At 43.5% G+C, this 15,310-nt stretch overlaps 1 protein-coding gene across 2 annotated transcripts in view; it reads left to right on the forward strand.

Annotated features, from left to right (window-relative positions):
* The window catches only part of MED27 (mediator complex subunit 27), a 202,864-nt gene that overhangs the window by 47,624 nt on the left and 139,930 nt on the right, over window positions 1-15,310 (forward strand). The window lies entirely within an intron of this gene.

A 15,310-nucleotide genomic window follows, 5' to 3' on the forward strand; every position in this document is an offset into this window, starting at 1 on the left:
TTGCTTACTTTGTGCTTGTGGGCCGACACCCCATGTTTATTCCTGTGCTGTCATTTTAGTGGTTTGGGGAGGGAGTGAGGGTGAACATGACTTCATTCAACCATGTTCAACATGAAGACCTCTGGCTCCTGTTTTCTTTTCTTTTTCTTTCTTTCTTTTCTTTTCTTTTCTTTTCTTTTCTTCCTTTCTCTTTCTTTCTTTCTTTCTTTCTCTCTCTCTCTCTCTTTCTTTCTTTCGATTTTATTTACTTGTCAGAGATAGAGAGTTTGCACAAGCAGGGGGACCAGCAGACAGAGGGAGAAGCAGGCTCCCCGCTGAGCAGGGAGCCGGATGCAGGACTCGAGCCCAGGACCCTGGGATCATGACCTGAGCCAAAGGCAGACACTTAACCGACTGAACCACCCAGGCATCCCTAGCTCCTGTTTTAGATACATTTTTGCTTTACTTTTATAACATCTTAACTTTGTATTTTAGAAAAGTACATTTTGATATAATGGGCTTGTATTTTCCATGAAGGTCTCCTTTTCACGGTATGACTTTAAGAGATTTGTGCAGACATTTGCACGTTGCTGGTTTGAAATAGAGTAATGTGTCTCTCGGTCCCTAGTATGCTTTCTAAGAAGATCCATCTGATGCTAATATTTCATTATGTAGCAGGAGGGAAGAGATGATAAAATGCCGAGTTCTTGAGAAGAAAAGACTGACCTTTTTTTCCCTCTTTTACGTACAAGCTGGCTTTGAAACCTCTTTCTCAGTGGAGCTCTCTTATTATTATGGCTGTTAGCAGTTAGCTTTTCTGGAGTGTACAGTTGAGGGCAGGAGGACCTGGTGGGAGATGGCAGTGTTAAAAGCTGAACTTTTCAAAGAAGCAGCCACTCCATTAGAATTAGAGCCATTACCCTTGTGCTGGGACAGGGGAGAGCCCAGCAGCCGGGGCTCTGGTGAGGGAGCAGAGATGCTGTCCTGGACGGCAGGGAGGGAGGGTGGCTCTGGAGCCATTGCAGACGCCCTACCTCCGGGAGCCGTGGTGAGTGGCTGGCCAGACACTCGCCAGCCTTGTGTCGCTTGAACAGATGCACGGTCTTAACACACTGAACGTTTGTGTCCCCCGAAAATTGCTGTGTTGTAGTCCTAACCCAGTGTGATTCTGTCAGGAGGTGGGTGTCTTTGGGAGGTAATTAGGTTAGCTGAGGTCCTGAGGGTAAATTTCCCATAATAAGATTAGTATCCTTGTAAGAAGAGGAAGAGAGACCAGCATTCTTTCTCTCTGTGGGCCTGGAAAGAACAGGTCGTGTGGGCACCCAGCGAGGTGGGGGCCATGTGTAAGCCAGCAAAAGAGCCCTTACCAAGAATCTGTTGGCACCCGGATCTTGGACTTCCAGAAGCGTGAGAAATAAATGTTTGTTGATTAAGGCACGTGAACTGTACAGTATTTTGTTCTGGCAACCTGAGCTGATGAAGGCAGACAGATAAAGCCTTTTCACATCTCTTCCTGTCCTTGAAAACTAGGACCTAAGCTACCGATTTAAGTATTCTGCCTTTAAGGGATCCTTGTATTTTCTCTGTGGGAAATGCAGCCCATTGGAATCCACCTCTCCTGACCTCTGTGTCACCTTCAGCAGCAGCTCATACAGGGTAGCCTATATACCTTGATCTGCAACTTTTAGACCAAGCCTCCCCATCTTCTTTTCTTTCTTTTCTTTTCTTTTTCTTTTGCAAGGCTAATGCAAAATGCAGCTCACAAGTCTATTTCATACCTTATTAAAACATCATTTCCCCTGCCTTGTTTCCAGATTTCTGTGCTTAATCATAGAAAGGCAGCTTGTTCAAATGTACATTATTCTTGTTTAGAAAACTCTGTTGGCTTGTCTTCCTTCCCACAACCCTCCATGTTTTGTAACCTTGTTCTTATTAAATATCATAATTTGCTCATTGGAGAGTTATTTGTAAACTTAATTAACTCTCTGTCAGTGCTTGAGTTAATTTTCTCCCTTTAATTTCTGCCTCCCTGGTCATGGTTTTCCATACTCTGGCCTGTGTCTGTTAAAGACTCGGTAAATAGTTTTGAAATGCCAGTTGGTGATATATGGGCCTCTTTAACATTTCTTTGATTTATGTGCAGTGCTGTGGAAAAGGCAAAGAAAGCAAATTATATGGCAAAAAATGTTGCCAATCTTCACTTTTTTACTCTTAGTTTTAAAAAGTACACTTATCAATCAAACCTGATGGATTTTCTTTTTTGTAAAGATTGAAAATTTAACTATTCGAAGACTCCTGCGATGCATGTTCTGTATTTACTTAATCAGGTGTAGTTGAGCGCTAGAATAGGACATCAGAATTCCAAAGCTCTCGGTGGCTACTGTTTGTCCCTATGTTGCTCTTCACCGCTCCTCAGCGATCTATGCATGAAACAGCCAGACTTCCCACAGGAGCTGCAAAGGTGGGGGCCTCTCGAATGTTGGAAGCACACTGCTTCTGTGTCGCAACCCTGGGTCCGCGTGGTGGGCCGGCTAGGGCTGCGTCCGCACGGTAGCCAGCTGTGACCCGCCTGAGGTTTCCGTCTGTAGCATATTCTCGCTGGGTCCCAGGTAGAGAAGACTTCTCAAATCAATCAGTGAGTCACAAGTATTTCTGAGATTGTGCTATGATTGTAAGACACGTTGTAAGGCTGCCTGCCTTGCTTCTTACAGTGCTGATTCCAGGGTTCCTCTGCAGAGATTCAGATCCAGCAGATTTGAGGCGGGAGCCTGCAGTCAGTCTGAGCTCGCTACAGATGATTCTGATGCAGATGATCTCTGGCTGTGCTTTGAAAAATGACTTGAAGGCTGTAGTGCCCTTTGATTGTACCACTCCCTGCTTAGAACCTTCAGCGACACCCCTCCCCCAAGAGTCTACCAAATAAAGTCCACAGAAGATGTAAAAGATTCATACCATTTGGGAGTAATAGGGATTTTTAATTTGTTTAGGCAGGGTGTATGGGTCTGGCTGTGCAGAGTCCCTGCAGTGCCGATAGGCATTGTCTGAATGCTTTCTTATTTATTCAGCAAGAATTTATTTACAACTCGGTGCCAAGCACTGTTCTAGGTGTTGGAGCTGTAGTAGTGACTAAGATAGCCACAGTCTCTGTCCTAATGGAGCTTATTATATTCTGGTGTAGGGATGGGGGTAAGGGTGGCGGTGAGGTCGGGGAGATATACACTAAACAAAGAAACAAACAATATGTATAAAATACCTAGTTGGGTTTACTGCTATGATTAAGATAAAACACCATGGTGCGCGAGAGAGTACCTGGAGGCTCCTGTCGTTTAGGGGGCAAGAGAAGGCTCTCTGAGAAGGTGAGGTGCAGGTTGAGACCTGCATGAGAAGTCAGGCATGCAAAGATCAGGGAAAAGAGTGTCCCAGGTAGAGGGGACAGCTAGTGAAAGGGGCCCTAAGACAGGAGTGAGCTTGGGTGTTCTCGGAGGGGAAGCGGGCCGGAGTGGCAGGGGACAGAGAGCTGGGATGGAGCAGTGGAATTCCAGTATGGCAGGCTGTCACACTCTGGGCCCTGGGCCCTGTGCCTCTGTAGACCGGCTGTGGCCACTTGGATCAGAGATGGGTGCCTAAGTCAAAGGCCGCCAGCAGTTTATGAAATACAGACTGGCAAGGGCGCTGTGCCCGGTACCCCACACTCCGCTGCACGGGCTCCCAGCTCCTGTTCCAGAGCTCTTGGGATCTGAATGTATTTTGGATTTTAGAATATTTTGGATTACTCAAAGACAGTATGGTTCGTATACCACATATTACATTAATTTCTCCAGCAGGGTCTGGGGCAGCACCCTGTAATCAAATACTGTGTAGCAAAATGTTAGACTATTCGTGCTAAGTGAGATAAATTAAGATTTCAATAGACTCACATCAGTTCATGTCAGTTTTTGCTGTCACAGGGGTTTTGGTGCCTCGTTGGTGAGAAAGCTTTTGACTTTAAGAACTTCCTATACATTTTTGTATTGTGGGGGAAAATGTTGCTGTGTACCGGCAGATTCTTGTCCCATCCTCTGTTTCTCCTGTGTGAGACACCAGCAGGCACTGAGGGCATGAAAAGGTGTGTGCACCCGGGTTTGCACACTCACTCACACAGCAGCAGGCCTGGCTGTGAGCAAGGGCGAGTAGAGCGATGGTCTGCAGTAGAGATGGAAGTGGCAGCAAGTGGCCGGGGGCTCAGAAGGCCCGAGCTGCAGGAGGAGAAGGGCAGGGGACTGTCGGAGCTCTTCCTGCTGTCCGGGACACATCTCCAGTCTCTGCCACTTCCCCGGGGCTGCTCGTTGCAGCCTGAGAAGGCTGAGCTGGGCAATAGGGGAGGCAGGAGAACCCCATCATCTTCCCCCCTTTATGGGGACCTTGTGCAGGATTCAGAATCCAAATTCCTACCGTACTTTGACATTGAGTTCAGATCTCTTCTCATGCTAATTATGTATTCATTTGTTTAAAAAATACTTATTGAGAACATGTAAAATTCTGGAGAGGCCAAATGGTGTAGTAGTGACAGAGCACGGACCCTCCAGCCAGGCTGTCTGGATTCCGATCCTGACCCTGCCTCTTACTGGTTGCTGATGAGACAGTTCCGGCTCTCTTGAGGCTTACAGTTGAGAAAAAGAGTAGAGATAGATACATGCACAAAAATACTGTAATGTACAGCGATCGGCCCTATAAAAGGTGGTTCAGGAAGGCTTCTGGACTGGCTCGAACAAGCTCCAACTCTTCTCAGCTCCCTGCATGCCAGGTCCTTAAGGGAAAGGCAGCCTATTTATTTGAGTTTCATGGGTGAAAACAAAACACTGGATGTGGCATCAGTTGCCTGTTCTTATGTTCCTACCCCTGGCCCCAAAGAAGGCTCCTTCCCACATCCGAGATCTTCTGGATGGATGTGGTTAGTGATGTGTCGTGAATATTCCTTCTTGGACATTCCCAGCTGGGTGCTGCTGATCCTCATTTTGGTTGCTTGCTTTGTTCTTCACAGCAGAATTTGGCAAGTTTGAGTAGGGCTTCAAACATCATGGGAGTAAGTAACTTGCACATCAGAGCAGGGGCTCCAGCCTTATGGTCCAGCAAACCCTGTACACTCCGCTTCCCCAGATCCTCCCAGAAAATAGGCCTGTTTTTCGCTGGTCCAGCTCCTTGAAGGTTTTTTTTTTGGTCAGAAGCAAGGCCTTCCAGTCATTGGCTCAATCACCCTTGATACTCAGTCTAATTGTTAATGGCTCAGCAATCTCAGCCTGTTAATAATATTCACAATTAACCTTTATTGTGTATTTTGTGCCAGTCATTTTGCTCAGCACTTTCATGTATTTAACCCTCACTAACTTCAAGACCCTGAGTGTGGTTTTGCTCAGTGAAACCCCGGACTGCTTCTAGAGTAATCAAGTAGTATTGCATAGCATCATCATCCCCAGTAATAGAAGGAAAGAACAGAAGCTCCAGAAAGTTGAACAACTCACCCCTAGCCACACGCTTAAGTGCAGGGCCTGTGATTTATATCCAGACAATTGACCACATACCTGCATTCTTCATTAGATTAACAATAGTAGAAATCATGCCTCGGTCACATTGATCAGTAGAAAATTCACTCTGACCTGTTGTTCATTGTAAACCAAAAATATACCCCCTGTTAGTAGGTATGGTTTAGGGTTTTTAAAATTCCAAACAAAAAAATCATAGCCCTATATTTATCATAGGAAAATCCTACCACTTAGGCTGACATCTGCCTTGCCTTTTCTCATACTTCTCATACTTTCAAGTACTTGTAGACAATCACAGCCGGAACTTAAACCAACAAAAAAACCTTCAACATTCCTCTAAAGAAGGAATCAAGTCCTAGGAGTCTGAGAAGAGACTTTGATCTTCCAGTGCTGAGTACTTTGTGGGTTGTGTGAGAAATACTCCATAACTTGATTGTTGAATACATCAAGGTTGAGCCAACTTTCTGGGCATTTGGGTTGTGTGTAGATTAAAAAGAACAGTTTCCCCAGTATATTAGAAGGAGCTTCCCAACTAATCCTCTGGGTTGCTTTTCATTTAGAGTGCTTCCGGTGTTTCCACAGGCCTCATACGATTGTCCTGGTTGTATTGAGAGTTTTACTCAGAGTCGGCCTAGAAGCACCATCAGTGTGACGGGTTCTCCTTGATTGTACAAGAATTGAGTTGGGATTCCTTCTCTACACAGCTGCTCATTCAGAACAGCCTGTAGGGTACATTTCCCCACTTTTTTCCATTATACTTACCAGTTTATTATCTGAGATGTTTGGGGTGACAGTATTTGATTAAAAGATGATGATTCTGCTCCGTTTTGTGAAAATTCAGTCATCTGGCATTGTTGGAGGTGGCGAATTTCTGGGTGTAGTCACATCTGATCATCACAAGAACGGCTCTGTCTTTGCTGGGCACTGTGCTTAAGGCTTTTGGATATATCCTGTCTCATTCCTACAGCTGTTCCTCCATCTCTTCCACTCCTGCTTGTTTCACTTTGTCTGACATCATAGTTCTAGATCTTAAAGATCATGATCACATGGCTCCCTGTTTCCCTTCTCCTTCCGAGTTTTCTCTGCACTTCCTCCGCACTACCTTTCCCTCTGCCCCACCTCTCTACTTCATATCCCAGGTAAATCAGGGTTGGAGGGAAGTCTGACCAGATCCCTCCCCGGCTGACAGCAGAGGAGGCTGATGGGCGCTGCATGTGACAGTAAAGAAAACGGTGCTGGGAGCAGAAATGGACATTTAGTGACATTGGCAGATGGTAGAATTAAGCTCCAGCTAAACCTGAACTGACTGGAAGGCACATAGGAATCATTTTTATTGCCCAGAAGAGAGGTTGATAATAATCTAATCATAATTTTATATTTATCGGATTGGCCATTTTAAAAAATCATCTTTACTGGTTTCTTGACTGAAATCTATGCAGTAATAACTGGGCAGATGACGAATACTTAGCATTCATTGTCTAGATTTGTGATTTACAAGTGTCCGGTGGTTTTCATTTTATTCATTTCTCAGTTGAAACCATCCCCCTTTTTTGGAGGGGGGCAAGGAAGAGAAATGCCCAGGGATATACGTGTTATATGGGAATATTCAGTTCTTCCCCCATGCCTCCGCTATGAATGCTTTGGGAAGAAGAACAAACAAGGTATTTTGGTATGTCCGTAAGCATTCCATGCCCATTAGGCCCCTGCCCTGCACTTGGTTTCAACTGATACCACAGAGGGCCTTTTCCCCACCCCCTCAGTAACTGCCTCCATTGGAGACTTTTGGTGACTAGGGAAATGTTTGCACTTCGTAAGTATATTTAAATTTCACCAGTGTTGATTTTTATATTAGGAAGTCAAGTTCAGAACTGCATTTTCTTAAGAGAAGTATTTATATATAACATCATAGGATTTCAGTGTTAGAAGGGGTCTTAGATATAATCCAGCCTCCTTTTTTAGACTTTCGTTCTAGGCCTTATGTGTGCATTTAGAGACTAGTATTCAGCATTTCTGGTGGAAGCATAAAGATAATTCCGGGATGTGTCATTCTTCCCTGCTACTTCTGTCTTTAGTCATAACAGAGTCAAGCACACATTCTGTTTTTGTTGAGTATATAGTGTGTAAAGGGGTAATTATTCTGGGCTGGTTCAAGCTTAGCTGGGAGACAAGGACAAATGACCCATCCGCTGTGGACTTTTTCCTCTAACAGGAGGATAGGTGAACAAGATGGCACCATGTTGTGTTCTCAGGGCATGTTCTCACTCATTGTCACCATGCTTTTATGATCTGTTAGCATTCTCTCGTTGACACACTGTCACATTTGCTTGGATCCTATTTCTATTTCCTGCCTGCATCTTAAGTGGTCAGGTGAGCCTCCAACATGATCTTCCTTTATGACCGTGCATTGCTCTCTAAGAACACGCCAGGCAAACAGGTTGAGGGCCTGGTCTGAGGTGCGAGGTGAGTAACAGAGACAGGAAGACACGGATTCTAGTATGCCCTTGTCTGTCCTCGTCCCTTCATGGCTTTCTTTTGTCTTTTACTCTCTTCCTTTCCCAGTAGTCTCCTTGCTGGTGGTTTCCTCCATTTTTAGCCACGTTCACAGTTTGCTTCGTTAGTGAATCTGCTCAGATGGATAAGTGATATCTTTTCCAGCTGATTGGCATCTCTGAAGTATGATAACATATGTACAGCTGTAGCGTAAATAGGAGCAGTTGTGGAGAAAGGCCTATTAATAAAGGTGCGAGATCTGGGACGTACCAGAAGCACCATTCTTTTTTTTTTTTTTTTTTTTAAGATTTTATTTATTTATTTGAGAGAGAGAGAATGAGACACAGAGAGCATGAGAGGGAGGAGGGTCAGAGGGAGAAGCAGACTCCCTGCCGAGCAGGGAGCCCGATGTGGGACTCGATCCCCAGACTCCGGGATCATGACCTGAGCCAAAGGCAGTCGCTTAACCAACTGAGCCACCCAGGCTCCCCACATTACAGAGATTTAAAGAAAGTAAAAGGCTGCCACCCATCCTCTCTATTTGCTTCTTTGACAGTTTGTGAAGTTGGGACAGTTGAGGGTTCATGTGCAGGAGGAAAGAAACCCAAATGGCATTTAGCATGTAAATGATGCCCCAGTCAGGCAGCAACACCGCCCTGACTTGGGTCCTGCTGTCCTAGTAATTGAAAGGCCTGAAACCCAGCTTCCCAGTAGAGAACAAATAGGCAAATAAATTGGAGGCTTCCTTCTTATGGTTTATTGATGCTGTTTTGACCAAGTTAAAAAGATCATTTACCCATAAAGGCTCAAATCTAAGGTTGTTTTTCTTTCTTTCTTTTCTTTCTTTTTTCTTTTTTTTTTTAATATTGGCTATTTGAAAGAAGCGTTAGGAGATAAAAGGAGGAAAGAAGCTAATACCATTAGCTAATATTTAGATAAAAACCCAAGCAAAACAATTAGATTTATGGTATTTTTCTGTAGCTGTTTTCCTTAGCACAGATAATAACAGGCTTGCTTGTTTCTCTCCTTAGGATTATGTTCAAAAGAAGAATCAGAGCTTTATAGTAATACATGGTTTTTTTCTCATTAGCTGGAAACAAAATATATTTCAATAATGAGGGGCAAAGGTCTTGTAACTCAAAGTGGTGATGAAGTGTCCCTGTTTTTGCACAAATATTAGGTCTAGTTTAATGGTTTAGGGGAAATAGGGATTGCATGAGAATCTCAGATTGGCCCCCGCCCCCACCCCACCCAGCCACATCCACATATCCCAGCTGTATGGGGTATGACTTGATCCAGGTGTCATACTATCCTCAGATCAAGGCTGTGAGCTTTGGTGTGTTCCGTTGCACCTGGGAAGGATTTTCAACACACTCATGCCAACCAGCACTGGCTGTTTTGGCCTGGGATCTGCAGGGGAAGTGATACTACACGACTAATGTCCTTGCTTACTGCTCTCATGATGTATTACACACATTCTTAAAGAGAGTCCCTAAGTAAAAGCAGATTCTATGTGTGGACTCTCCCAGACAGTAAGAGAATTTATAAAAACCTATTAGGCAGTAGCACAATTGCCCCATCAGAGAACGGTAAATAGCAGAGATGCCAGGAAGGTTAAATGCGTTATTGCCGAGTCTAAAATTTAGATTTTTGGACAATATTGAGGTTTCTCTGATTTCTTAATTTCTTTTCTCCATGGTTTTTAACCGTGAATGATATTAAAGCCTTAAAATGATAGAATTTAGAACTTTCCCAAACAACCCACATGAGACATGACTAGACTCAGTAGAAGGGAGGAACATGTGACATCTCGGTACCTAAAAGAGGTCCGAGTGAAGGGAGCAAACGAAGGAACAGATCCCAGTGATGCTAGCTAACATCGTGTTCCTTGAGCACAGTCTCAGTTCCCTGTCTGGGAGGAGTCACTGTGCTCTCCTGCTGGCAGAGATCACAAATGTCAGGTCCTCCAGGTAGAAAGATGCAGCACACTTAGCCCCTGCCCCCCTGCACCCTCCCCCTCTGGGCATGTGTGACCTTGGGCCAATGACTTCTCTAAGGCCCGAGTCTCCTCTCCTATAAAATGGGGGTGGGGGGCAGGTGGAGGTTGGTGTCTCCAAGGCCCTTCTTTGACATTAGAGTTCTATGATTTGAAGTCATCCGAGTGCAGTCCCTATAGATGCCTTATCCTGAACTCAAGCCTGAATGGAGGTTTAGACATACCCATTATTTGGGGCAGTTAGAGGAAAGAGGGGTTCCTTGTGGTTCTGCTGTGACGTGAGCCCCTGCAAAGCAGTGTGTTTGCTTCTGTAAGTGCCCAGCCTTAAGAGGACTGTCTGATAGGGCCATTCTGTTCTCTGTATTGGCTACAGTGACAGGCCAGGCCAGGCCAGGCCATAGCAGTTTTACTAATCTGCCAGTCAACTTACCCGTTGACAAATTCATTAGCTACACCTGTATGCAGTACACTCTCCTCGATACTGTTGTGAATGCAGAGTAATCAGTAACAAGGTCTGCACCCTCAAGAAATGTCTCCCCAGGTGGCCAGCTTAGCTTCATTCCCGGACCAAGAAATAACACAAGGCTGCCTTTCCTGGCTGCCAAGTCCCAGTGATGGGCAGAAGCTCTGTGCTCAGAGAAGGGAAACTGTCCTGGAGGGACTGGGGGAGGAGGTGGCAGGGCTCCATAGCCTCTTGATCTCTTCCTCCCCTCCCGTGGGCCCTTTGTCTAAGCCAGCCAGAATTTGTTTAACTTAGTTCTGTCTCACTCCTCACCCAAACGGTTTAGTTACCGGAAGTACCAGTCTGTCTTGCTAGTATTCTTAGAAACTTACATGAAATTGTACTTAAAGTTTTTAAAAATAAAGCAAGCTATGTCTTAAGGTGAGGAGAACTTTTTTTTTTTTTTTTTTTACAACCCCCTCCCCACCAAAAGAAGCCTTCGGTGAATCTTTGAAAAGGAGATCATGATTTTCACAGTGGGGAGAATCAAACCTTGGTTGACCTGGCTTATAAATGTTGAGAATTTTGAATGTCCTGTTTTCTTAAAGTGGGATTCAGGCCATATGGCATGGATAGGATAATGTTGGGAGTGAATAGATGCTGTACCATGGACCCCAGGGAGGTTTTAGCAAACGTTTCAGCTTTTATGTGCTAGACCTGATTGAATGCCACTGGCTTAATTAGTATATTGAATGTGATAGGTATGGTGACTTTCCTTCTATTTGCTCCTCAAACTTCTGTCCGTTGCACAACAGATCCTCTCTCTGTCTTGGAGCAGATAGAAACATTCAGAACAATGTGGAAGACAGCCAAGTGGAGAGCCAACCAAAGGACATGGTTGCTCATCTGATTCTCTGAACCCAAGATATAAGGCAGAAACTTTGCATTTGAATCCTGTTTTTTACAATTTACTTTAATAATATTTCCTTCCAGTATGTGTTGTTATTTGTAATTTGAAACATATTAAAGCTAACTGAATTAGGCCTCAGAAATTTGGACTTCTTTAAAAGCAGATTCTATAAAGAACAAGCCTATCAGGGTGAAAAGGGTTATTGCGTGAAATTGTGGGGACATTGTTTCACCATTTTATGATGAAACCAGATACCCATGTAACTCCTTCAGAAACCCAAAGGAATGAAACTTCGGAGCTCGAGGAGAAGATAGAATGCATGTTTTGTCAAGAGGGAAGTGAGATGTGTAAGATCACACAGCTGTCATTATTAGCAGAGTCTGGTTGCACATCTTCAAAGAGGATGCTGGTTACAGAGGTTGTCGGTCTGCACAGGAAAGTTTACAAGGACCTTACCTTGTAACCCTTGGCACTTACGCATGTTTAATATTACTAAAACAGTGTTACCTTATTTTTATTTTTTTTAAGATTTTATTTATTTAAGAGAGAGAATGAGCATGAGCAGGGGGAGGGGGAGAGGGAGAGGGAGAGGCAGACTCCCCGCTGAGCAGGGAGCCTGACGCCGGGCTCGATCCCAGGGCCCCGGGATCATGACCCGAGCCGAAGGCAGACGCTTAACTGACTGAGCCACCTGGTGCCCCCAAACAGTGTTACTTTAAAGAAAATATCCAGTAAATCAAGGTTTTCCTAATTCTAAGAGGTCTAAGAGCTCATTATAAGTTGTTGAGATTTTCCCAGGTTTAGAGGTAATTTGTAGACGTAATTGATTAGAAAGGGCTACAGGTTGCGAACTGACCGAAAAGTCCTAGGTCAATCATAGAAATTAGGAAGTTGACAATAATAGCAAAATTGCAGCTGAGAGAAATGCTCTCTAAATCCAAAGAACATTGAAATAGCTGTTAGCATGGAAAGGCAGTTTACCAGTAAAAAAAAATGCTCGCCACATCAACATTCCCATTCCCCACATCTGTGTGAGGTGGAAGTTAAAAGAATAGATTGTTTTCTTTCTCACCCTCTTTCATTTTATTCTTGCTGGTTAGTGGAGAAATGATCTTGGATAGAAAAATCTCATTAGAACTTTGATAAGTTGCTTTTTGAAATAGAGTTGTTTCCATGCCACAGACATTTGGAGTGAAGTATGTTTATTGAAATATATTTTTATAGAAAATATTACAGAACCTGTAATTGAAAACTTATGGCAGCATTTTGGGGAGTGATATGTTCTTAATGTTAATTTGTGGATTCGCTCCGAACTCCCTTCTGCTGTTTTAGAACCATTGGCTGAGTGAACGTATTCCAAGAGTCTTTTCAGATCTAAACTGTGTTTCATGGAATGGAGTATTTGGTGCTTAAATAATGTATAAATCCAGTTGGACAGGATCTGCCTGTCAGTTTTATTAACTTTGACCTTTTCTCCCATTATAAAGATGGTTCAGTAAATATTTAATGGGCCTATCTTGACAGTCAGAGCTGTGTTCCTGGAAACTGGGATGCGTATATATGATTAACAAATGTCGCTTAATCACTATGAGTCAGCTTTGAAGGGCAGGTTTTGTTTTTTTGGAAAGAGGAGTCCTTCCCTCTCCGTGTGCTCTTAGAGGTGCAGTCTATGTTGAGAGCGCCCAAGATGGTAGACATTTTAAACCCTTTAAAAGACAGCAGCTAGCATGCATTTCTGCTGTTTTGGGGTTTTTTGTTTGTTTGAGCAAATGATCAAAATGATGCTAGGTGGGCAAAATCACCCTGCCACTCTGCATAGTTAGCAGGACTCTTCCACTCAAAGAGTCAGCAGGGCCAGAACGGCTGAGCTTGCATGGACCCTAATAAGATACAAAGAAGGAGGAGAGCCAAAAGGAGAGATGATTCCTTGAGCCAGGAGGGGACCCCTGCCAAGCTGTCTTTTCCTTTAATTCCATAAAACCCCATGCATATTGCACTCATTGCAAATTCTGGTGGGGAAGATCGAAACCCAAGTAGCTGACATTTTGAAACATTGTCTTTCAAACTTGTACTGTCCCTTGCTTCCATTGATTTCCCATTTAAGAAATCTGTAGGAGAAAAACAAATTTGAGCAAAATTCATTGGTCTGAGTTGTTAGAGCCAAATTATGCACCCCCCCTTTCCACCCTGAGAAGAGCTCCATTTTTATTATGAATGTGATACATCTTTGTCTTGTACTGTGCAGCCATAAGGCTCTCACAGCAAATCGACCAAGTAAATCAAGAGCCTGTTAAAAAGCAATATGGATGCTCCAAACACAGACACTTCGGTCTTACTGGGTCACTGGATATCTTCATTTTTATGGCCACTTTCAAGAAGCAGATCATTTCAGTTGGTTCTGTTTTCTTGCTCTCTCTATTTGTACGCAGCCCCACTGGCTTTAGGTGAGCCATTTATTTTTCAGAACGTTATTACCCTTTGCATGCAGGGCCCAGCCCCTTTGATATGGTGGTCACCAGTGTCATTACCAGGAACTGTAATGTAGCTGACTCTGCAAAGGAAATCTATGCCTTGAAGGAGCATTTTGAAAAGAAATTGATTCAGAGCTTCAGAGTGAATTACTATTTGTATGTTTAGTTAATTCTAAATAAATGTTTGAAGGACCTTGCTTAATTTGAGAAGGGAAGAAGAAACATACTGGATGTTATAAATGGTCTCAATCCAAATTCTTTTTTTTTTTTTTTTTTAATTTTTTTTTTATTCTTATGTTAATCCCCTTACATTACAACATTAGTTTTAGATGAAGTGTTCCATGATTCATTGTTTGTGCACAACACCCAGTGCTCCATGCAGAATGTGCCCTCCTAAATACCCACCACCAGGCTAACCCATCCTCCCACCCCCCTCCCCTCTAGAACCCTGTTTGTTTTTCAGAGTCCATCATCTCTCATGGTTCGTCTACCCCTCCGATTTCCCCCACTTCATTCTTCCCCTCCCGCTACCTTCTTCTTCTTCTTCTTTTTTTTTTTTTTCTTAACATATATTGCATTATTTGTTTCAGAGGTACAGATCTGAGATTCAACAGTCTTGCACAATTCACAGCGCTTACCAGAGCACATACACTCCCCATTGTCTATCACCCAGTCCCCCCATCCCTCCCATCCCACCCCCCACTCCAACAACACTCAGTTTGTTTCCTGCTCAATCCAAATTCTTAGCTTGGCATTTTCACATTTGAATGTTTTATTTACATCTGTTCAAAATTGGAATACCTTTCAAGGATAATTTTATTATTGAGAGATTGATGACAACTCTTAAGATCTACATTACAAAAGTATGGGATTAAAAAAGGAAGATAGCAATCACTGTCACATGTCAGATTGGATATAAGCTTCACTTGGCAAAGAGTGAGAATGATGAGTTGTATTTTAAAACAAAAGATCCTGGTGGTAGGAGATGAGGGTGGGGGGGCGGGGAGACTGACTGCATTGGGGCACAAGGGAACTTTTGCAGTGATGGACATTATCTGTACCTGGATTGGGATGGCGGTTTCACAGGTATAGACATTATCATAAATCATCAAACTATACACTTAAAATGTGTGCATTTTATTTATGTAAATTGTAACTCAGTAAGGTGGATTTTTTTTTAAAGTCCTGTTGGGTTTAGAATTAGGCAGTGTTACTTCTCCTTTCCAATAGCGAAATGGAGGTCTAGAGAAGTAAAATGACGTGTCCTGAGTAACTTCGAAGCTCAGCAGTTTGTCCAGAACAAAGCAAAGGATGCAGGCCTGGAGCTCACTGAAAGTATTTTGTGTCCTTAGCGGCACTGTGTTGTTCCAGTTACATGTACACAGAGTGAAACGAACTTCTCCATCCCGTTCTCTTCGGTGAGCCTGTATCCATTTGTATGCTTTGTTGTAAGATATGCTCAGGAGCTTATTCTTATGACTGATACTTGTATCTTCAGCACTG

This window comes from Mirounga leonina, unplaced genomic scaffold, assembly GCF_011800145.1.
Source record: "Mirounga leonina isolate KUSES-001 unplaced genomic scaffold, KU_Mleo_1.0 Mir_170, whole genome shotgun sequence".
NCBI lineage: Eukaryota > Metazoa > Chordata > Mammalia > Carnivora > Phocidae > Mirounga > Mirounga leonina.